The 23,384-nt window shown below is 43.6% G+C and overlaps 1 protein-coding gene across 1 annotated transcript in view; it reads right to left on the reverse strand.

The window, feature by feature from the left end:
• LOC138468215 (xanthine dehydrogenase/oxidase-like) overlaps positions 1-23,384 on the reverse strand; it is a 551,126-nt gene that overhangs the window by 99,909 nt on the left and 427,833 nt on the right. The gene's annotated exons all lie outside the window — the stretch shown is intronic.

Raw genomic sequence — 23,384 nt, forward strand, 5'->3', positions numbered from 1 at the left:
TTGTGCCTCCTCCCTGGGAACCGGTGATTTATCGGGGTGCTGCCCCCGTCATTGTTCTGGAGCACCAGGTCCAGAGTTGGGTGCGTTCTGCGCTGGCACGCCGATCTGAGGGTTCTGCTGCGCCCTCAGTATATGACCCATATCCCGCGCCATGTTTTGAACCTGGCGCTCTAACTGGGAAACCCGCTCAGGCTGATACGGGGCCCTGTTTTCTCCCCTGGGCTGATCCCGGGAAGGGTAGCTATCCCTCCTTTGGTAATACCCCGGGTTGGGAATATTTTGGTACCCCTCCACCCTTGGCCTCCCCTCTCCCGGATTCAGTGGTCTGGGCTCAGGGAATTGAGGAAAGAAGGATGGATGATTTTGGGGTTGGAAGTCGGGTGGATATCTGGGGAAAAAGTTCTGCCCAGGGTTTGGTACATTTCTGCCCTCCTGTGGGAAGTTTGGAGGGAAGTTCCCTGGGTTAGGTGCTTGGCTGGATCCCCCCCCTTGGGCTGGAGGAGTCCACACATAACCCAGGATGGGTCTGTTACCTTTGTAGCGAGGACTTACATAGTCAGGAGAGCGAGGGACCCCATTTGTGGGGCTGCCTCCCTGGCTCCCTGTCTGTGACTGGCCCGAGGACCTTCTGGGCCTAGCATTATTCGGTGCAGGTAGGTTTTTAGGCCCCCCCATCTCCAAATCCAAAACGGGGGTGACCTTTACCTCTGCCACCTTGGCAGCAGCAGGGGTGCTGTTGGCTTTGGGGTTTTTCTGGGCATTGCTTTTATTTTCTATGGGCTTCTGCACCTCATAGATCCGGGTAGCCTGTTCAATGACCCAGTCTAAAGATCTTTTCTCGTGAAAATCCCTCACGAGCTGGGTCATGATATATTTGGGCAAGGCATGGAAAAACGTGTTTATAAATTCACGGCTATCCGTGCGCACCCTTCTTGTGGTCTGTGCAAAAGCCCGCTTTAACTCCTGCACAAATTCTTGTGGGGCCTGATCCTCCCCACATTGCAAATTGTAGGCTGCCTTGCGAGCCTCTTGAGGATTTCTGTGAACAGAAAAATGTTTCAGGATGGCCGCCTTATAGGTGGACCATCTTAAATGATTTTGGTCCTCCAGCCCTGCAAAGAAACTGGAGTATTCCGGGGAGAAGGTCCACTTTACATATTGAATGCAGCTTTGGCTGTCCTTCAAATGGAAAGTCTCCATCATTTGTTCAAACAACTCTAAGTGCTCCCAAACAGAATACTTAGAGTTCTTATGGTAAGGCGTGATGACGCTCCTGATCGCCTTAATCTGCTTTAAGGGGTCCTTAAGCAAGGCCCTTTTTGCCTTATTGGCCTTTTTGGTTCGGGTAACCCTTGTCCATTCTTCGTCGGACTCAGAGGCACTGCTCCCAGAGGTTCCCGTCTGTTCTTCCAGGTTTTCCCGGATTCTGCGAGCCTGGGAATGGCTGGCAGAATGTGGGGACCTGGTCTCCTGTGTCCTGCGCAGTTCAGAGGAGTCTTCAGATTCCTCCTTGCTGCCAGGATTGGATGGGTACCCCCTCCACTGACCTAACTGGGCAGAGGTTTTCAGGATGCCCTTAATGGGCCTACTCTCCTGGGGTTCCCCACTGAACTGTATTGTACTTGGGTGCCCATACCCGGATGCCCACCCCTCCATTCCTGAGTGGTCCTGGCCTATGAGCCCCATGCTTCTGGCTGGATAGTAATCTGCCATCCCTGTGGCCCTGTGCTCATGTGCGCCAGGGGACATGGGGGTGGCAGAGTTCAGGGACTGGGGAAGATGAAGGCCCCTGGTGTTAGGGCTCCTGCGGTTATGGTCAGGAGTCTCTCTTTCCCAGCGGACCTCATCTCTATCCGCCCCTGCTCCCTGTTGCAATGCAAGAGCCTGCATTTGTGCTTTCAGTTCCTCTGTTAAGGCCTTACTCGACTCTATCAGTTTCTCCTGCATCGCTACCTGCTGTTGGAGCCTATCATTGTGTTGGCAGAGGGCCTCATTTTCCCTCTGTGCTTCCTTGTTGGTCCTGGAGAACTGGGCCAGTCTTTGCTGCAGGAGGGTTACCTCCTGGGCAATGTCCCTATTGGCCTGCTCCTTTCTTGCTAGAGCATCCTCCACCCTTCTGGTGTGCTCTACCAAGTTCTGGTTTTCTTTTTGGAGGTCACCCAGTCCCTGGTGGGCCAGGTGATTTTCTTCCATTTTTCTTTTTAAATGGCAGACTTCCTGGCCTATGGCGTCTCTTTCCTGACTAAGAGCCTGCATTTGTGCCGCCAGGTCGTCCCTTTGCCGTTGAAAGGCACCAGCTTTCTGGCGCTCCTCATCAAACTCTGCCTGGGTATCCAGGTCTTTCAGAATTAGTTTGTTGCTCTCTGCCTTCACTCTATCTAGGTGGCCTTGCAGGGTGACTACCTGCTCAGCACATACCCTGTTGAAGTCTAGCTGTTGCTCCAGCTTTTTCTGGCTTTGCAGTAGGGAGTCCAAACCTTCTTGGTGTTCCTTCTGCAAGGCCAGAAATCTGGTATCCTGTTCTGACTTTTCCTTTTGCAGTACATCCATATCCTCCTTTATTTTAGTAATGTACAGTCTGCTGTCATTTTCTGACTCCTGGCTCCTCTGCAGCCTCTGCTCAGAAGAGTCCAGATCAGATTGGACCTTCTGTAATTCCATCTGTTGCCTATTTGCCAGATTTTGGCTTTCAGCACATCTATCCTGCATGTCTCCCATATATAGGTACAGGTATGCTGCTATCCTGGCAATCTTATTGTGTTCCTCTTTGGCTTTAGGAGCCATATATAGTTCACTCAGGGCCTCATGTAATGGACCCTGATCTCTCCATAGGTCTGACCCTGTTTCCGTGACCTGTTGCATGATGGCCTGCAACCAGACTGTTTGGTCCTGGTGAGTCCACTCACCTCTCACAAATAACTTATGTAAGAAGTGCTCTCTGGCTATTTTCATGTCTACTAAGGCCGTCATTCTAGAGATTGGTCTCTGTCCTGACTTACAGAAGTTAGTATTTTATTTTTGCAGAACAGAACTTTTCTTGGAGTGTCCCTTTTGAGGAATGCTTCACAGCGTAATGCAGCGTGGTGATCCGACCGGATGTATGTATCCCGTCAGCTAGCACACTGTATTAAGCTGCACAAATGGTAAATCTAACCCAACGTCTCGGCTCGAGCCCCCAATTTGTAAGAGGATTCAATTCAGCACTACAGCCAAGTTAACGCCTAGTCTATGATACTGAATGAAAACCCTTATTGATATATCTTTAGGTCCAGTTCATGCGTTCTGGATGACTACCCTTGTATAACACCCCTCTCTTGGAATCCCCCTGACCCCACTGAGCCAAGAAGTAGTTCTGTTTTGCAAGTTTAAAAGGTTTATTTGATAAATTAAAATATAGATATCACACTTTATAATAAATTAATAATTGAATATCACACTTTATCTGATATGGGAAATATTAACAACGGAGAATCTGGCACTAGCACACTTCTTTATAATGACTAATGAGTGGACATGAAATGAATAAGGTAGCACACTGGTAAATGGTACAACAGAAAAAGGTGGTAAAGAATGCTTTATGTAGTTCAAATGGATGTAATGTTGAATAAAAATGCAATACAGAAAATACTCAATATGATTTCAACAGACAATGTAATCACTTTTCTCTGGCAAGCCCTTCCCCCCCTTTTTATGCAATGCAAGGAATGGAAGGAAGCACACAGTTCTCAGAAATGCAATCAACTGTAATTCAGTTCACCCCAGCAAGCTTAAACAACAGAAAACAGATAGGAGTTTTGAAATCACAGGCCCAAACTGCTTTGATATGTGCTGGCAATGAATGAGAAATATGCTAAATTTGCTTTTAATTCCCCTTTAGAGGTTCAGGATGAGTGGTATCTAGTTAATATTAGTCCAGGCTCACACTAGCAATGATGCCGGAATGATTATCAGGTCAAACGAATTTCTAGCAAATGGAAATCAGCATCAGCAGTTTTTTTACATGTGAAGAGATTGCAAATCGCGGCAAAATTCGCGGGTGCGTGTTCCGCGATTGCGGTAAAACTATAAGGGGTAGGGATGTGGTTCTAGGTTCCTAGGAAAGCCTGGGATCTCAGCTTCCAAATAAAAGTTATTGCAAGTCTCTAACCCAAACGGTTGCGGAGATATGAGCAATTTAGTAAAGGTCGTTTTTGGTTTTGTAAATTTTAAACGCACACTTTTTCAAAATGACAAGTGACAAATTTTTGCAGCTAGAATGACAGGTGACAGCTAGGAGGCAGTTCTACTTGGGTTAAATAAATTGAATTAGATGAATTCAACTAAGAGATGTGTTCTGAGTTTTGCTAAGTACTCACAAGAGATTTTGAACCGGAAAAGCGGCTTTGTCACGATCTGGTCAACAGTCTGGTCAGGTCTTTCCGGGTTCTGCTCACAGCGCCTGGTCTGGTCTCTGCTAGGCACAGCACTGCTTTCTCTCTGGGTTCTGCTCACAGCTGGGCACAGCACTGCTTTCTCTCTGGTCTGGATAGATTGAAGTCTCTAGTTTGGCTTTCTGGAGTTTGATGGAGGTAAGTATGGATTTTTCCGGCAGGGCTTCCAGCGGCAGATGGATTTGGAAGGTCCCTATCTAAGTTTCAGTGGTCCATTTATATGTTCTCCAAGTGGGTGTGTGTGTCGCATCACTAGCCTTGCCCCTCTCCACTTTCCATTGGTCCAGCTTTCATCCCTTACTTGATTGGGGGAATGAAATGAAGTGTCATCATGATGAGGTCTGTTTATGATACAGAGAACCCACCCCTGTCAACTTTATACACAATCTATATCTGACCTAAAAACATATTTGCACAGGTACACATTTGATTAAAATCACATATACATGGTGTGGCTGAATTTAGCCATGTCTCTGTCCAAATGTGTTCATCCTAAGAGCTTGCATTCAAAAACGGCCACTTCTAGCACTTATTCATGTGCTGCACAACATTGGATCTCCATTAAATTTTACACAACTGTTCCTCACATATCTACCCACATACCAATGCATTTTCGTTTGTCTAGCTGAAACAGGGAGTCTGTAATATTAATAAACAATGGGGTTTTGCCCCAGAACATCACTCAAATTCGAGTTTGGCCTTGAATGAAAGGTACATTTTCTTAATTAAAGCTCTCAAAGTTATACATTTCTGTCATTTGATTACAAAGAGTTATCAGTGTTTTTGTAAAATATATATTTTCTTTTCAATTCAATCCTCAGAGTGTTGAGGTCCGCCTCCAAGACTTGGGTGGGTCAGTCCTCTGGGCAGGCAGGGCTTTGTTGACATTAAACAGTTCAGAATTAACATATTCCTTTCAGAGGAAAGGGTCCTTTGTGTGGTCTCTGGGAAGCTCCCAGCCAGTCTGCCTTCTATCAATCAAGAGGTCATGTGAGATTCTAACTCCTGGTGTGAAGTTTCTGGAGGTGAGAGGGTTTCCCAGGCTTCAGGCCTCTGGGAACAGCATGTGGCTAATTTTTTAATTAAAATGCAGCCTTTGAAGTCAGCTGAGTCAAATCCCTTTGTACAGCAACTGCACTCAGTTCTCCAGTCAGAGTTTAGACCGCTAGTGCCGCCTAGAGGATTTTGTTGGCACTGCATGCAACTTTGGGATTTTCTTGGATTAATGCATTCTAAACACACACAAAAAGGGTTGAATCTTTAAAGTGGTCCAATGAGTCACGATTTCAGCAACTTTTTGACATCAGTAAAAGTGGATTTTGTCAACAAAGACCTTTCTTTACACTGGTGGGTGGCAAGTTAGGTAACCATTTTGGTGTGCGCACAACTGCGCAGCTGTCCTGGATTCTGGGATGAAATGATGGGCGGCGACAGCGCATCCCCATCTTTACCCACTCCAATTATTTATTTTTGTTCTGGGGCAAAATGATGGGCAGCGACAGCTTAATCCCCATATTTACCCCGTCTAATGATTCCACATGGGTCAAAACAATGGTTTCAGACTACTGTGCGGGTAGTCCAATGGTGGTTTTAGGCAGCGTCCTTCTGTGCCCATAACATCGGCAAAAATGGGTGGCAGCCTATTCTTCCTGCATTTCCCGGTGCATTTTCTGGGAAGCTCTGGTCATCATGATGTTTTCATGTCAGTACTGCACAGTTTTGAGGTAGGGCTAGGATGCATGGGTAAATACATCCCACACATTATAACTCAAGATCGTGTCTGTGTGCCCCCCTGCCCCTCCGTGAGTGTCTGTGTGCCCCCCTGCCCCTCCGTGAGTGTCTGTGTGCCCCCCTGCCCCTCCATGAGTGTCTCTGCGCCCCCACCCTTGCTTCTCCCTCCCCTCTTTTGCTCTGCCCTTCACCCCCCTTCCTGCCTCCTTCCCTTCCCCCCTCCTCACTTCCATCCTCTTCCATTACCTTCCTACTCCCCCCTTCTTATTCTCCCTCCTCTCAGACTTCCCCCTCCTAGCACTTACTCCTATCATCTGTTCCGTGACTCTTGATAGCAGCTTGTCTGTCTCCCCTCCTCCCCCTTGTTCTCTCCCTCCTCCCCCTGCCCTGCTTTTCAAATTTGTCACTGACATTTTTGCTCAGTAGCGTGCCTTGTTCTCCTTCCCCCTCCATTCCCTTGCCCCCCCACCCCACCTCTTGTTACCACCTGCACTGCATAAATTGTCGTCAGACATAGTAATGTTACTGCTTGCTTTGTTCTCCTTCTTTCCCATTACCTCTTGCCTTACTTGTCTATGCACTTGCACTATCAGAAATGTCGGCAGGCCTACTACGATAGTTATTTTCACATTCTGTATTGTTTCAAGGACTCTTGCTGAATGTAACTGTATTTTCCTATGTCCCCTCCCTCCTTGCAGCGCTTTGATACGCATTGTGTATAGGCGCTATATAAATAAACTATCATATCATATCAAAGAGCAGGGGGTTTGGCCCCTGCTTAAACAAGCCGATCTAGGCACAAAGCATTGCTCAGAGGGGTGATGATCAGCATATATGCAGTGGGCTGATGATAAATCACCACATCGGAAGACATACACATTGGTAATTTGTTCCTGGGCTAGATAACTAATATTTATGTGGCTGAACCGTATATATTCTTTTGCTATTGTTGGTTGTTTACACCATTCAAGGTGCATTGCTGCCCAGAATATTACTCTGTAGAAAGAACCGCTCCCTTTAGCTGTAGACAAAGAACCCTGTGGGCTTTATGAGCTGACTAGTGGTGCAGTAAACGAATAGCAGTCATCCCATTACTGTCATTTTCCTGGAGGTAACAGATGTACTGTCACTTTTACTTCACCACCAAATTACAGGATTATTGGTGAATTAGCAGAGTTACAGCCAGCATGGAGCAGGTTGTAACTCCTCCACTTTACCTCCTAAAACTGGAGGGTTTTCTGCCACCATAAGTACCACCCACTACGATAAAATCCTCATGGGGTCCTATGGAGTGCAGAAATGTGGGCTAATACCTCCAAACTGTCACTCGTAATCTTCTGGTAAATCCAAGAGACCAAGTGGCGGCAACAGTATCAAGTTTGGCAGTAATTCTAGCATCCAAAGGGCTGCCTCTTTGCCTTGCCCTCATGAAGGCTTATTTAAAAGTCGTACTTGGGTCCACATAATTATAGAGACCTAGGTAGTACTGTACATCAGGGGCGTTGCTAGGGGGAGGCTAAGGGGGCTATAGCCCCTGATCTTTTGGCTGTAGCCCCGGATAGAATCTCAGGAGCTACAGCCAAAAGACTAACTAGCCCCCAGTCCCAACAGTTCTGACATCAGCTTAGCCCTGGGTCTTTTCCAGACCTAGCAACTCCCCTGCTGTACATAGAATTCTAACTCTGCAGCAAGTCGCATTCAAATTTACTCGGGATTAGATAACAGCATTATTGATACTCAGTCACACTACATAACTCTTGGATTTTTCAGAGGTCTGAGCGAGATATATTAGAGTCCCACTTGACAAACGCATCTTTCACAAATAAAGCAGGTGCTTAAGCAGGAGGATTCCAATAAACCCTTGGTTTTACTCCAGCATAAACATGTCATGATAGCACAAAACCAATGTTTTTATCAGCAAGAGTCTGCGTGCAGTGCCGCAGCAGTCGACTCATTCCGTGCCCACCAATCCACCGGCACAAAAAACAAAAAATAGCAAACATATGGTGTCACTGCAGGCAGAACACATTATGCCTGTCTATAGAACATATTGAGGAAACTGAAAAGTAGCCCTTTTGTGTTACATCCTGACAAAATTCCCTGCAATTTCAGTAGCTCAAACAATTGAAGACAGCATCACCTGAGGATAAAGTTGTGTGTGAAGATAAAGTTGTGTGTGAAGTATTAACAGTGAAACATTTGCAAAGCATGACATTGTTGGGGATTTCATATCTGACAATGTTATCTTATTCCTCTGAGTATAATTTTGTAATTATAATTTTGTATAATTTTGTAAAAGGATTTTGTGGTTAATCGATGTTTCATTGCTTGTGCACCTGTCTTGTGAGCATTATGTGTACACTAATACTATAAGGATTACAGGCATATTTCATTTTCAGGTGATGTTCACGATATTAAGCAAATGATATCTCCTGAACAACCATGCAAATAAAATGATGCTTAGCATAAGCATGTGTCAGTTCTCAGGAAGAGGCAGAGTTTGTGATCCCGCCTAACTAGCTGGTGGAAGTGTGGCATGGTTCAATATGGGCACTGGACCGGGGGCAAGATACGAAATGACTTAGTGTAGTTGTAGAGCAACGATTTAATCAAGAACAGTACCCTTTGTTGGTTACACTGAAGATAATAAGATGAGGCAGCATTAAAACGTTATCTCCAGTGCATCAGAAGAACTAGGACACAATGTTTAGAGAAAACTCCATTCTTTGTCACAGTTACATTTTGGAACGCTACTCTCCCAGCAAATAGACAGATATATTACAGAAGATTCGGACTCGTTCCTTTAGTAACTGGAAAGCCTAACCAATCAGAAGTGTCGATTCTGCTCCATAATTGTCCCTCTTCCAACCAACATAGTTATACCAGTATCCTCCATTCCCTATCACAATCCAGCTTGGTCTATGGACCACTGGCCTGATTCCTCTTCTTCTCTTCCTTTTGGGGGATGGCGACCATACCCACCGTGAGCTTCATCCCCTTTTTGCACTTCCAAATGTAACCTCCTTATGGCGGAATACAAAATAAACAAAGCAAAAAAGGGTGAGGATCCCTGGAGCGAGAAACCGGGTGGGGATCCTTTCACCGCAAAAGGAAAAAAGAATACTTTAAACTACCCTTGCGAGGAATACTTTACTATGAGGGAAACAAATAGTGTTATTGGTGCGATCAGAATGCCAGGGAACACAAATGATTGCTACCCTCCCTAAGGAGGGTTGAGCGGTGCTCCACTCGGCACCCTGTTCACCACCGCTGCCCGGGCCTAAATGGAGGTGCTCCCCTAAAAGAAAGGGGAGTGCCCGTGATCACTGCCACCTCCTCTGTGCACTATCTTTTCACCGCCAGCCCAAGTCTTAATAATAGCCAGAGCTCCACAGAGTGGGGAGCACTGAATGTTTACAGCCCCTCCAGCTGTGTATTTAGTTAAATGGGCCGCCCCCTGCCAGGTGGCCCACCAGGACTCCTGGGTCGCACCTTGCAGATGCAGCCTGCATTGAGGAGTTTTGTGGGGGCCACCCACGTGCTGTAGTCACTGCTTGGTTGTTACTGAGATAAGCAGCCCCACTAGCTTAATACTTGGGACTCCTCCACGCTGCTGATAATTGCTGGACTGCCTCTGACATATCGGCCCAGGCACTTTAAAGACTTGGGGATCCCCACACACTGCTGTGTCCTGCCTATTCAAAGAACTGTTTTGCCTGCCAAAGATCCATCCATAGCCAAAAGAGAACATCAAACAGCAGCAAGGACCTCGAGACCATCCTGGCCAAGTTATATCCAAAGTACGGCATTATAAATCTAATTTGATATAGTGCACTGTATAGACTTTGTATATATTTTTACGATTTTTTATATTTTTTAAGAACTTTTTTATATTTTAAAAGGACTGTTTTTGTATGTTTTACTTTTTTTAGTTAAACAGCTGTTTAGGATTAGTTGATATTGAAAATAGTTTCTTGTGAATTCTCGGTTTATACAAAAAAATTCAAAAACTGCTATATTACTGCATGAACATATAACTGAAGTATTAAGTAACCGAACAGCTTATCTTTATGTGCGCCAAGTTATTCTAACCCCGTGTTTTTCTCCTTTTGGGGAAATCCCTCCTGCCCTAACCTTTGTGTTTCCGTGTTTGTGTTTCCGTCCCTTCTCTACAGCCCAACAAGGCTCACTAAGATAATCTAAAACTCAGGTAAGCAGGGTTTGCAGACATAAAAGTGGTGGGTCAAGTGATAAGTTAAGCGACTTAGACGTATATTGCTGTGCCCACCTACACCTGTCCCCAATACATGCATGGTAAATCCTCTGCACTATTCCGGCCCGTCCACCCGCCACCTGACTCACACTTCCTTGCTGGCCATCTGTGATCTCTTCTGGCTGACCTACCCTAGTGATACACACTGTGATGAAATGTCTTTCACCCCGTGGTGGCAAAACGGACTACTCAGTCCTCAAACTTCTACAAAACAAGAGTGCTCCCATATACCTTTTTCAGCTTTTGTGGTAACGTGGGTCGAGGTCAGGCTGTACTCTCAAGAAGGGTGTGAATGTGATCCCGTACAACAGTCCAAATTAAAGGAATATCTAATCAAGGTTGTTCTTGACAGTTAGGCAGAGCTTCTTGGTGCCGTGCTAGCTGTTCGGGCCAAGCTCGAATGAGGTGGTTACGTTGTTCCAGACGTTGAGCAGGTGTTGAGCTAGGGTCAAGTTGAAGTTCCAATGGTTCGAAGTGGTGTTCGCAGAAGTGTGGCTTGTGATGGCCGCCAGTGTGGGTTCAACAGTCAGTCTGACAGCGTAGATGCTCGGGACTGGAGGTGCAGTTCAAGTTGGGCGGTTTATTTATTTTCTTTAGTTCAAGTTGGGTGGTTTGATGGAGCAATCGAGGGTCGCAGTTAGCAGAGGCCAACAGGGGCATTTCGACCATGGGTTTGGATCAACAACAAAGAGGCTCGTCGTTCAAAATGTGGTTCGAACACTGTGGTTGCAGTGATGAGCTTCTAGTTCACACCAAGGCAACAATACACTCTGCTGGCGCGGTGGGGCTGTAAACTGGTTCAAATGTGCTGCACAGTGGCTCAAAGATCAAGTGAGTGCCAAATGCAGCTCTGGTGGGTTCCATTGGGTTCTGAATATGGCTCAAAGTGATTGGACAGTGAAAACACTGAGTGAGATCCTGGCTTGTATGGCTCTCAGGTTGCTGTGAGTCACATACCAGGGCACAGGGACACGATAGGTCCTTGTTCTCACTTTCCCAAAAACATGGGAGGCTGGCAAACATCTGCAGGAGTCCTTCAGCTCCAGTGAGGTCCTAGGTAACAGTGTAGCTGAAAGAGGGGCAGGTCTTGCTCCAGCAGCAGCAGGTCACCCCCAATATGCCCATGGTTAGGTAGCAGAGCGTCCCTCTGCCTTGGAAACTCAATCTTCCCCTCACCTGCTTAGGGCTTTGGAAAAACAACTCCAGAAAAAAGAGGTCCACGTGAATTCATCCTTTGGCCTGGATGGTCCAAAAGTCAATCAAAAAGAAGTGGGAACATCTTGAACACATCTTGAACACTAAGATGAACCAAATGTTTTCTTGTTGAAAGTGTAACTGAATAATGGTGATTTGATGTGTTACAAAAATGACAATAAAATTTGATTTAAAAATAAAAAGAAGTGGCATACCCCCTCTTTTAAAGGAAAAAGTCAATGGGAGATTGGACCAGAGCAAACTTGCCTTAAGGGGTCCAAACCCTGTCATTGAGACAAGTGGTCTTTTCCTCTGACCCCTTACCCAAAGTGCTAAAGGAAGTGGATGGAACAGAAAGGAAAGACAGGTAGGTAAAGAAACAAGATTGTGACAACCTTCCCCACCTGTGCTGAGCTCCCTTTGTCTACACTAGCCACACACCCTTCTCAGACCCATCGCATCAAAGGCCCACTGGTATGCAACACTCTGGTGTGAGGATAGTCCTTTTGTGTAGGATGAGCCCTTTGATGCTGGTTTCCGAGAACAACCCCTGCTGAGGGGCTGTCTCCCTGTAGACAAGTGTTACCTGACCTCACAAAGTGGAAAAGAAGAGGCACAGCTATTCAGTCTCTTGCCCTACTAGTAGCAGTGCCAGGCTGACCCACCAGAATACACATAACCCCTCCTCATATAATCTGGGTGCACAGTACTGACACAAATATGGTATAAATCAAATGTGGCTTCTTATAGTTATGGGAACTGCTATCCCGCATAATCTAAACTCACGTATGGCTATATGCTTAAACATTAAACTGCTGACAAAATATGAATTCCTCCTGATTATATGGTTTTGGAACAGAGGTGCAGACTTTAAATGCAGTCTCTGCGCTGGAGTGGCTTGGCTGTCACAGCAACTCAAAGGCACCTGTGACCTTTGAAGCTATTGTGTGCCACTGGAGAGCAGGCACTGCATATCAGGAGACATATGCAACCTGGCACATGTCCATATGATTTGTCATGTAGCACATGAAAAGGGGGGGGGTCTGAGATAGAAATACATGCATCAGTGTATTAATTAATACAAATTCAGGGTTTCTAAACACTTGCCATATCACAATTCCTCATACGCACCACCACCATTCCTGCCACAGAGGCTTCTTTTTGGCATCTCTTTTCATAATAGTGATGCAACCTTAAGGAAATGTAGATGAGTAATAATAAAAGAAAATAAACCATTCTCCTTTCACATAGCTAAATGTAGCATGTGGCTTCATCCTGTACCCTTGTATATGTCCCAGAGAGAGAGAGAAAGACAGAGAGAGAGAGAGAGAGAGAGAGAGGGGGAGAGAGGGAGAGAGAGAGAGAGAGAGAGAGAGAGAGAGAGAGAGAGTGTGTGTGTGTGTGTGAGAGCGAGAGAGAGAGAGGTGTCAGAATATGTACTTGAAGTACTTGTATATAGTTGTTATAGGACGTAACTCAGAAAACACTTGTCCTCAAGAATATTTCATGCTAACAACATACTAAAATAAACCTACAGGAAAGTCCAAAAATCATGGGTTCTAGTTTCAACTATAAACAGATCTCTTAATTACGTATGGTGACATATCTCAAATCTGATTAAAACTCATCTAAGCAATGGAGTCTGAATTATTCAAACCATTTGGAGCTTAAATTTGAAATGATTTTAAAGCTTGGTGACAAAAGGGTACTTGTCTCATCCCGGCTCAGATTCCTAAAGCACTTTTCAATTTTCATTTAATTTGTTTTGGTTTTATTTTGTTTTATTTCATTTTTAGTAGACCTTTTCTAGGGTGCATGAATTCCAATTTTATTCCAACCAATATGTGTCTATGCTTCAAAACATTCCAAATCGTATTTTCTATTATTTTATATTGTGCAGTATAGGTTTATAATAAAAACTTGTCACATATTTTACAGAACAGTCATACAATAATTTGTAAATACAGAAAGCAAACTCAGCAATTGTAAAAACATCGGTTATTGCCCACAGATTACATTGAAATGTCGAAATACATTTTTTGATACACTAGGATACATTTTCAGAAGGCTACGCTAGTTAAAAAACATTGCAAAACAGTCATACAATAATTTATAAATATGATAGAAAAAAGCTTATCAATTGTAAAACATCTTAACGAAAACATAAAATAGATCACGATATCGGTTTGTTGTCCCTCAAGGGTATGCTTCCAAAAGGCTACGGTAGTTAAAAAGTTTACATCATGGACATATATACTAAAATGTTGTAATTGCAGAGGCTCCAAAACCGGACACCTTAACAACAATATGGGTTTCAATGAAGTCCCTGTCAGGACAAATACGGCAATATCGATTTTGTCCCAATATTTTATCAATTCAGACCATTATTTCCATTGTAGGAAACAAATTCTTGCAGATCTGCATGCATTGCCTCCTCCGATTCAAATTAGGAAATGTTTTCAAGTGCATTTCTGGAATACGAAGAGCCTTTTCAGTGTGCAAGACATAAGAATAATGTTGTATACAGCTATTGCATCCCTTGTGTGAATCCGATCCTGTAGCCACAATTTCCTTTTTACTTTCATAGGATTGGAAACCAAGATGTCAATAAAAGAATCTAGTCTTTGCAAAGTAGCCAATAGGGGAAGTATGAATATTTAAGTGGTTGAAAGCCCAGTCCAATGGCCAAAGTATTCAATTCCTCAAACAAGGAATTAGGAGGGGGATTTAAAATGTTTCGATAGATAGAAGGTTTTTCTCCAAGTACCCATTGACATCAGAGAAGCTAGACCCAATTCATAGCGAATAACATGAACTGGTACACAATTTGAAAAACAAAAGAGTCTTTCGCCGTTTCCCACAACCTTAGGCCAGTCCGCAGAAGTATCAAACAAGTGTAGTTACGCTCCATAATAAGTCAGGGAACTATTTTGGTTGTGGCAAATGTGATCAGAGGCAATAGAGAGAAATAACCATATTTCAAATTCAATCTTGTTTTATCTATTGTGTATTGAATGTTAGAATAGTTTCATTTATTATGTATCAAATGTAAGAATTGTTTTACTTAGTATGTATGAGGCAAAATGTAGATATTTTCGATATTGATGATATGATTGTTTGTAAAGGTACTTATTGGAACCATGGACAAATAAAGAAATAAAAAAGAAATAAAAACAAACTCAATCTTTTCATCTGGGCTGCAAAAATCGAGAACAAAGAGTTGCCTCTTTCTAGAAACTTGCATTTCAGGCAGACACTCAAAACAAAGAAGCCTATATACTTCCAAAGGGAAGTCACTTCTAATTTTGAAGAATTCAGGTAACATTGAAAAGAAGTTTGGCACTTCTGAGTATTTACAGGGTTAAGTATCACCACTTTCGTTTTCGTACAATTGAGTTCCATATAAAGACTAGTCATGCATTCTTGCACTGAATTAAGGTCAATAGGAGCTCTGCCAAATACAATGACATCATTTGCATATACTAAGCATTCAATTCAAGTGAGACCTAGATGCGGAGGGCAAGTACCAATTTTTTAAAAGAATTCTTCAGCCCAGCTATATACATATTAAATAGAGCTCGGGGCATGACGCACCCTTGGTGGACACTTCTAAAAGTCTCTATTGGTTCAGAGAAAAGGGCTTCACCGCTCAACCTGACCTGTATGACAGTAAACAAGTGAATGGGCCTCATTACAAATCAGGCGGTTCGGAAATAACAGTGGCGGTAAACGCGCCGCCACCATTGTTTCCGGACCGCCTGATCCCGACTCCTGCAGGCGGGATGTGATGTTCCTGCCAGGTTTGACCTGGCGGGTTTAACACCGCCCACCTGCAGGCGGACGAGGTAACACCGGCAGCATTACGAGATGCTGCTGGTGTTTCCATGATCCCCATTCCCATTGAGTCCCACAGGACTCAATGGGAATGAGGATTAACACAATTCCGCCTCTGTGATTCCTGGAAAACCGGGGTTGTAATGCCCCGGTAATTTCGGGAATCACAGAGGCAGAATGGTAATGTGAGTCCGGCGGTAACCAGGCGGTTTTACCACCTCGGTTACTGCCGGACTCGTAATGAGGCCGATGTGTTTTAAGATGTTAAATATGTAGAGTGAGAATCCCCAATTGGAAAGCTTTTCCCAGAGCATATACCTATTTATGGACTTGAAGACCATCGTAACATAAATTAGAGTGATATAGATTGGGGTTTTGGTAAAGTTAATTGAAGTCGCTAGTAGGGAAAAAATATAACCATTGCCTTCCCTAATCCCTGACTGATATTTATCAATACCCAATTTTTCTGAACAATTAGAAAGTAATTTTAAAATGAACGTCAAAACTATTTCACTTGTGAGGTCCAATAAGGCAATAGGGCGATAACTTCGGGAATCTTTTCGGTTAGACTTCTTAAATTGGGACAATAATAGAGGTTTTCCAAGATTTGGGTGTGAAGCGGATCTTCAGTATTGCTGCAGAAACATAGTAAATATATAAGCCCAGAGCTCAGAATTAGCCTCTAAAGTTAGATTAGTTTAACTATCAGGTGCAGGGGGCAAGAAATGGTTTCAGTGCGTTAATCGTTACTAAAATGCCATCCTCTGAGAATAAGGGGCTATTCCTTACAGAGTCCATCAAGGGAATTAAAATAACCTTTAGGTAAAGGGTGCCCGTAAAGGTTTGTAAAACAGACTTTCCATTCTGAATCAGGTATAGGATTGATCAAAATAAAATCCTGGAATTAATCAATATTATTTATCAGGTGCCAAAATGATTGATCCTGCTTAGTATTCAGAATTCTTAGCATAGCAGAGTCTCTCTATAGGATCAGATGTGTATTGCTATTTAGTAATTTCTGTAAGATTTCATTTTAATTCAACAAGCTTCCCTCTAGTAAATGTGGTTACATTTTTGCTAAATAACCTGATGTGTTTACACAAATCATTTTCCTCTGATGGACTTCAGAGTCGTAAATATGCTTTGTTATAATAGGGGATCTCCTTTGTAAACCCCCATTACCTTTCAGCGAACTCTTGAAGTCTTCTAAGAAATTTGAAGGAGTATAAAGAGGAAAGAACTCCTCAGCTGGGTACAGCTTCTCATTTGAGTGCCTGCTTCTGTTATTCCTATGCAGGCCTACTCCTCCTTTGAATGTCTGGTCTGCAGGATCTCTATCTCCCCTGGTCTCTCTCTGACTGTGGCCACCATCTACAGGCCACCTGGCCAGGTTTCACTCATCCTCTCAGAGTAGACTGACCTCTCCTCTTCTCTCCTTGCCTCTACCTCTCAACTTCCCCTCCTCCAAGACATCCAAATCCACCTGGATGCTTCATATCCCTACTCGGGGCTCTTCCGCAACCTCTGCAACACTCTCTCTCTTTCCATTCTACCCTCGGGTCCGAAACACTCTGCCGGGTATACCCTGGATGTTCTCATCTTCTCAGGCATCCTCCTCTCAAAACCTCTCACCACTCCTCTCTCATGGACTGACCACTTTCTGCTCTCTTCTCACCTGAAGCTCTGTGTTCCGAAGGCTAAGCCCACCCCAGTACTGCCACCTACCTTCTCGGTCATTCGGCCCATTAAGCATGTGTCAGTGGCTGCCTTTGCCACTACTTTCTCTGCTTCTTCTACTCCTGTGGCTGACTCACACTTTGAAACAGCCCTCTTTAACCTGCACCTTTCTATCTCCAACACTCTGGATGTCCTTGCCCCTGTCATGAGAATCCATCTGAAGCCTACCTCCAAGTGCAACTCTTGGTATGATTCCGCCCTCGCCACCCTGAAACACAAGTGTTGGGTGGCTGAGAGGAAGTTGAGGGCATCAGGGCATCCTCTGACAAACTGGCCTGCGCCTGCTCCAAAGGCAATACAGACGCTCTGTCCTGTCAAAGAAGAGAGCCCACATCCACGCCTGCATCTCTGTGGCCTCTAACAGCACAGCCAAACTCTTTAAAATCTGCAAGGAGCTGGCCAATCATATGCAGTCTCCAACTCTCCTGTTCCCTCCAAGGCCCTCTGTACGGCTCTGGCTTCTCACTTCACTACTAAAACTCAGGACCCCCTGTCTTCTCTCTCTCCTCTTTCTCTCCCTCTACCTCTCTCAGCCCCCCTCTCCTCCTCCTTTCTCATCTTTCTCTCCGACTACTCCTTATGATGTTTCTAGACAAATCCAATCAATGAAAGTGTAGTTGAAACAGGTGCTCATCCAGAACCATCAAGGAACACATTGACACCCTCCCTCCACCCGTGGCTGATTTCTGCAATTACTCTGTTGCCACTGGAACATTCCCCTCTCTCCTCAAGTAATCCCTTGTGCACCCCCTCCTAAAAAAGCCTAATGCCGATCCTACCTGTTCGGCAAGCTATCGCCAGTCCTCTATCACTCCTTTCCTGGGAAAACTCCTGGAAAGGCTGGCCATCTCCCAGCTTACTCTCCACACTGAATCTGTTGGCTGTCTCCATGACCATCAGTCTGGCTTCAGAGCAGCCAGAGGCATGGAAACTGCTCTCCTGAACACCCGTGAAGATCGCTCACTAATCTTGATTCAAGCATTCCTTCTGTCCTCATACTCCTTGACCTTTACTTTGCTTTTGACATGGTCAATCATGCCATCCTGATCAATCTACTCTGTGAGAACCTGGGCATCACGCATCAGGCCCTGGATTGGCTGACCTCTTCCTTCTGGACCGACACTCCTAGGTCCAGTTTGGGTCCTTTCACTTCACCACCTCTCTCTCCACATGTGGTGCTCCCCAGGGCTCTAACCTCTCACCATGGCTCTTCAATGTCTACTTGGCCCCTTTGGCCCACCTGTTCTCTACCTTCTACTCTAACTTTCAGTGTTATGCGGATGACACCCAGCTCTCTTTCAGGCTCCCCTCAGCATCCTCCCCCCTCTCGCTCATTCCTGACTGTCTATCCGCGATTCAGGATTGGTGTGCCTCGAACGTTCTGTGCCTTAATGCCAATAAGACTGAGATCCTTCTCATTGGGACCCCTGCTCCCACTTTCCCCCTCTCACTCTGGCCACCCACCTTGAGCCCTCTTCCTTCGCCTTCCTGTAAGGCAAAAAACCTTGGAGTCATCTTCAACTCCTCTCTCCTCACATCACAAACCTGTCCAAGAAGGCCCACTACCAGCTGCACCTCCTCAGGGGTATTCTTCCTTTTCTCACTTTCCTCTAGAAGCTCACTGTCTCCAGAGCCCTGGTTCTCTCTAGGCTGGACTACTGCAACATTTTGCGTTATCACACGTGTACGATCTGAATGACACAAGGGCGTAGTCAGATCACTTGTTTTGTCCTCCCTCTGTCTTCCCTCCATTGTCTTGTATCGCCTAGAAACACTTGTGTACAGGCGCATTATGAATGACTCATTATATCATACTCTAGTTAATGATTAGAATTAGCAACAGATCTAGGATTCCACCTTAGTCTGTTTAGTCCATGATTTACTGATGTCCTAGGAGAAATAGAGCACAAAAAAATATATTTATTTCTCCTCTGTGAAAGACAGTGAGCTAAAGAATCTGGGTAAGGCTCTCGTAACCAGGATTAATGTCAGGCAGAGTGACTCCCAGGATCCCCTTGTAAATCTAGCAGAAATAGAAACAGAATTTGATTCAACAATAGTTACATCTAAAGTAAGCTGTAAATAAGCATGATCACTTAAAGAATAGTTTTTTACTGGAACTAATGATGAAGTAGAAAATATAAAAGGACTATGGTAAAAAATAATCATACAAGAAGAAGAGAGTGCTTTCTTCCATGTTGTTTTAGCCAGGATGTCATCCATTAAATGTCCATTGATATTTTTGTAAACCCCACTCATAGAGAAGTTGACAACTCCAATCCCTGTCCAAAAGCCAAAGACAAGTAGTTTTTAGCTTTTGTTCAAAACAAATCTGGTTCATCCTCACAATGTGTGTTAAAGTCCACAGCGAAAAGAATATTACTAGATTCAGAGATGCAATACCAATTTGGTACAATGTCATTCAAATGACCCAGATATGTAATTTTGGGGATTCCAATACGTATTAATTACCAAGCAATCCTTAAACCATCCAAGCTATCAAACCAAGTGCTTTTTGTTGCCATAAAATCAGAAGAAGGAGTCGGCCATAAAGAGCAGGTGAGTGCCGCACTACTTTAAAACAAAGAGAGACGGCCTCCAAAAGGGCAACTTTTAAGCCCCTTAGTAGCATATTGGAAAACAGTCTTGTAACTATCTCACAGGTGTTCCTCCCCTAGCCATATTTCTTGGACCATAAGTACATCAAATTCGGAAAAAGTTAAGATATCTTTATGATTTCCAAATAGATGTTTAAAACTCTTACAATTCCAAGATAACACTCTTATAGGATTGGGTGCTCTTGAACTAGGACCAGGATTATTTGGCTTCTTAGTCAGCCAAGCCCATACCAGAATAAATGATGGTTTGGAAGAAGGAGATGACTGAAGCACAACAATGTCTCTACAGGAAGTAGAAATATCTTGTGTGATTCTTAGAGTGCAGTTCTTTGTGGAGTTAGACCAAAAGGACGTTGAATCCAGCCTCTCTAAATATGTCCCACTTTCATGTGTATACACATGATTTCTTTCTAAATGAGTGTCATATAATAGCGATAGAAGACTTGTTCCTTCAGCCAAGATCAGATCAATAATACTTTTTGAGTTCAAATGTAGAAGAGTGACATCAGTTCTTTTATCAAAGGGAAATTCTACTAGGTGAATGCCCCCAGAGTTTTTAGCTTGCAAGCAGGGGATTTCATGGAATAAGGCAAGGATGGTCTGCCTGTTTATAATAACAGAGGGAAATGTCTTGAAAAATGTTCCAACTCAGATGACGACCGACCCGAGGCATCAAGACTGATGTTAAATCTTGCTGTTAATAAGCCCTCTAAAAAGGACAACTTTGAGTGTACTGTATTAAAGAGAGCCCTTTGGTCTTGGAGGTCTGCACTTATATTTTCAAATAATGTAACTAGCAAGTTAAGTACAGAATTTTAGGAAAATATGGTTGTTTTCCCCAAGCCACCAGACTGGGTGGTATAATCCATATTGTGGAGAGATGCTTTGGGTATCAGTGTGGGTTAGGAAGATAATGCCATTGAAGCCAAGGAGCTAGTGTCAGCTGAGATTTCAAAAAAAGACTCTCCTGAGTCAGAGTGAATGAACCAGGGCTCATAAACAGCCTTCCAGAAGGAGAGACCAATTTAGAGAAATGAAGTGGGGCTTCCTCGCCTTGCGGTGTATCAGCTGGTAGCAAGTCCTGTGAAACTGTAGGTAATGTCCCGTCGTCAACTGAATCACCAGGCACGTCCAAAGTGGCCCCATCCAAGGAACATTGGTGTTTTGGAAAGAAAGTCATGATTGTTTCTTTAGTGTTCCCACTAAAGTCCTGCCTTCTTGAGGAAAAGGGCTGCCTTTTAAGCCGGGGCTCAATGAGGAGTATGTTGGAGTTGGCAGCGGACAGAGCCTCTGTTATTGAGACAGTTTCATGGAATACTTAATAAGCTAAGAAGACGCTCAGGGAGACAGAACAAAAGTATAGTCAAGCTGCCGCTTCTTGCCACTGACTGCAGCCAAATGCGCTCTCCTCTGCACCCCTGCACCGCGCTCCACTCAGGGAGGGGATTTTAAACATGTAGGTGTTGCCTCTGAAAGGGATCCTCATGAACCACAAAATCAAGCAAAATGAGTTCCTCTCAAGCCGACTGCACTCTCCTCCGCACTCCCGCCTATACAAATCAATTCAAACCGCAAATGAAACAAGTCTGGTATTTGAAGGCTTTTCAATTTCCCTCAAACATCTTAATGATCTCATGCTTACATCATTCAGTTATGATCGCTTACACGAAGCAGGTAACAGAGATACTCAGGAACGTGTTATCCCTAGATTCTGCATAATACAATTAGTTACTAGTAGCTGTACCTGGTGTATGATACTCCAATCGCTCCCCCTCTATCTCTATCTCTATCTCTCTGCTTCTCTCTCTCTCTCTGTTTCTGTCTCTCTCTCTCTCTCTCTCTCGCTATCTCTTCCTCTCTCTGCCTCTCTCTCTCTCTCCGTCATTCTGTGTTTGTTGCTGTCTCATTTGGAGGAGGGTAGGGGATGTTTTTTATGGTTCAAAATATAATGAAGCAGCAGTGACACAGGCATCCCTCGAGGTGGCACTGACCGGGTATTTGAAGACATATATTGGTATTGGTTGTGTACTGCATCATTGTCGCCATCACACTAAGGGTGCAGTGGAGTTTCTGACAAACCTTGCAAGTGAAAGAGTCCCAGGATGCAGGTTTTACAACTTTTTAAAAATGTGTTTATGTTTTGTTCATTGTTAGTGTTTGTACAAATCAGTTGCCAGCACACAAAATAAAACATTGCCTTGGTACTCACAGAGGAAATGGATAATTGGTTTTAATCTGGTTGTGACCCTTTCCAAGAAGGAAGGACATGCTGGAGGCAATATGATGTGTATTAACAGCAAGAGAAACTGCTAAAAAAGGAAAAAGTCCACATATGAATGGCTATATTATACTATATAATAAAAGGCCAGATGTATGTTTGTCCGAATCCATCCTGCCCGCTTTGCCTGTTATCACTGCTAGAGGGAGCTGTTGCCTTACGCATACACCAATAAGACATCGAGTTCATTTTCCAGGCAAACAAAATGTGTATTTCAACAATAACATACAATTAACTGCAGAAAAGGTCCAAGACAGTTATACCACTCAACAGCATACTTCAAGTTGCATACACTAAGAAAATACATACATTTAAACGAAAACATATAAACAGAAATGTATTTGATTAAGCACTATTTCTCTAACAAAATAAATCACTTTGTTTTAATATACTTATGTATTATGTAATTATTAATTGTAATATGTCTTGGTATGTAATATTATATCAATAATATTCTTCATGTACATTTTAAAGTTTATTTGACTTCAATTTTCTTTATTTTATGATCTCATGTCTACTTCGAACCATGATGTACGTGAATTGTATTACTCTGACATCCCTCAACATTATATATTTGAGTCCAAAACCCGTAAGTGGAATCTAAGACAATGAGGAGCATATACAACAATTGGCCGTATGTACTATGTTGAACTTTCAACGGATTCTGTGAGATATTGTTTGAGGTTACTACTCTTCCACGTAAAAGGAGCAAGATCATTTATAATTTGTATTTTCTATTGATTAAATGACATTAAAATACACATAATATATTTACACCTATGAAAATGTCTTCCTTTATGCACATTAGCCCATGTACACTGGCTTTTCCACTACTATGTTTATATTTGGCAAACATACCTTTGATAAAAGGGTTGTTATATGCCTGAATCATTAAGTCCATAATGGACAGTGATGCTCATTATATTGTTCACAATACTGAACCATACAATAAAATACTTATAACATGGAACCATACATATTGATTCGGTCTGCCTGAGGTTTTTAATGTGACGATGGAATGGCTGTGACATCAACCACACCATTGTAATCCATTAACTGTTCAGAGATAATGTGTTCTTTCCCAGACACTCACAGAATGTTTAGCCAGGTATGAGGATATTGATGGTTGTACACACACTCAGTTCTCAATGCACAGACATCCTAAAAGAATGATACGCATTTGATGAAACCATGAAGGACATTCATGTAATTCAGTGCCTCCAACGCCCCAAGCAGATAGACATTTGCGATTGCAGGTCACTTGATCCAACCAGACAACTATCAAAAAA

The sequence above is a fragment of the Ambystoma mexicanum genome, chromosome 4q (assembly GCF_040938575.1).
Source record: "Ambystoma mexicanum isolate Mex_15411 chromosome 4q, UKY_AmexF1_1, whole genome shotgun sequence".
NCBI classification, from domain to species: Eukaryota; Metazoa; Chordata; class Amphibia; order Caudata; family Ambystomatidae; genus Ambystoma; species Ambystoma mexicanum.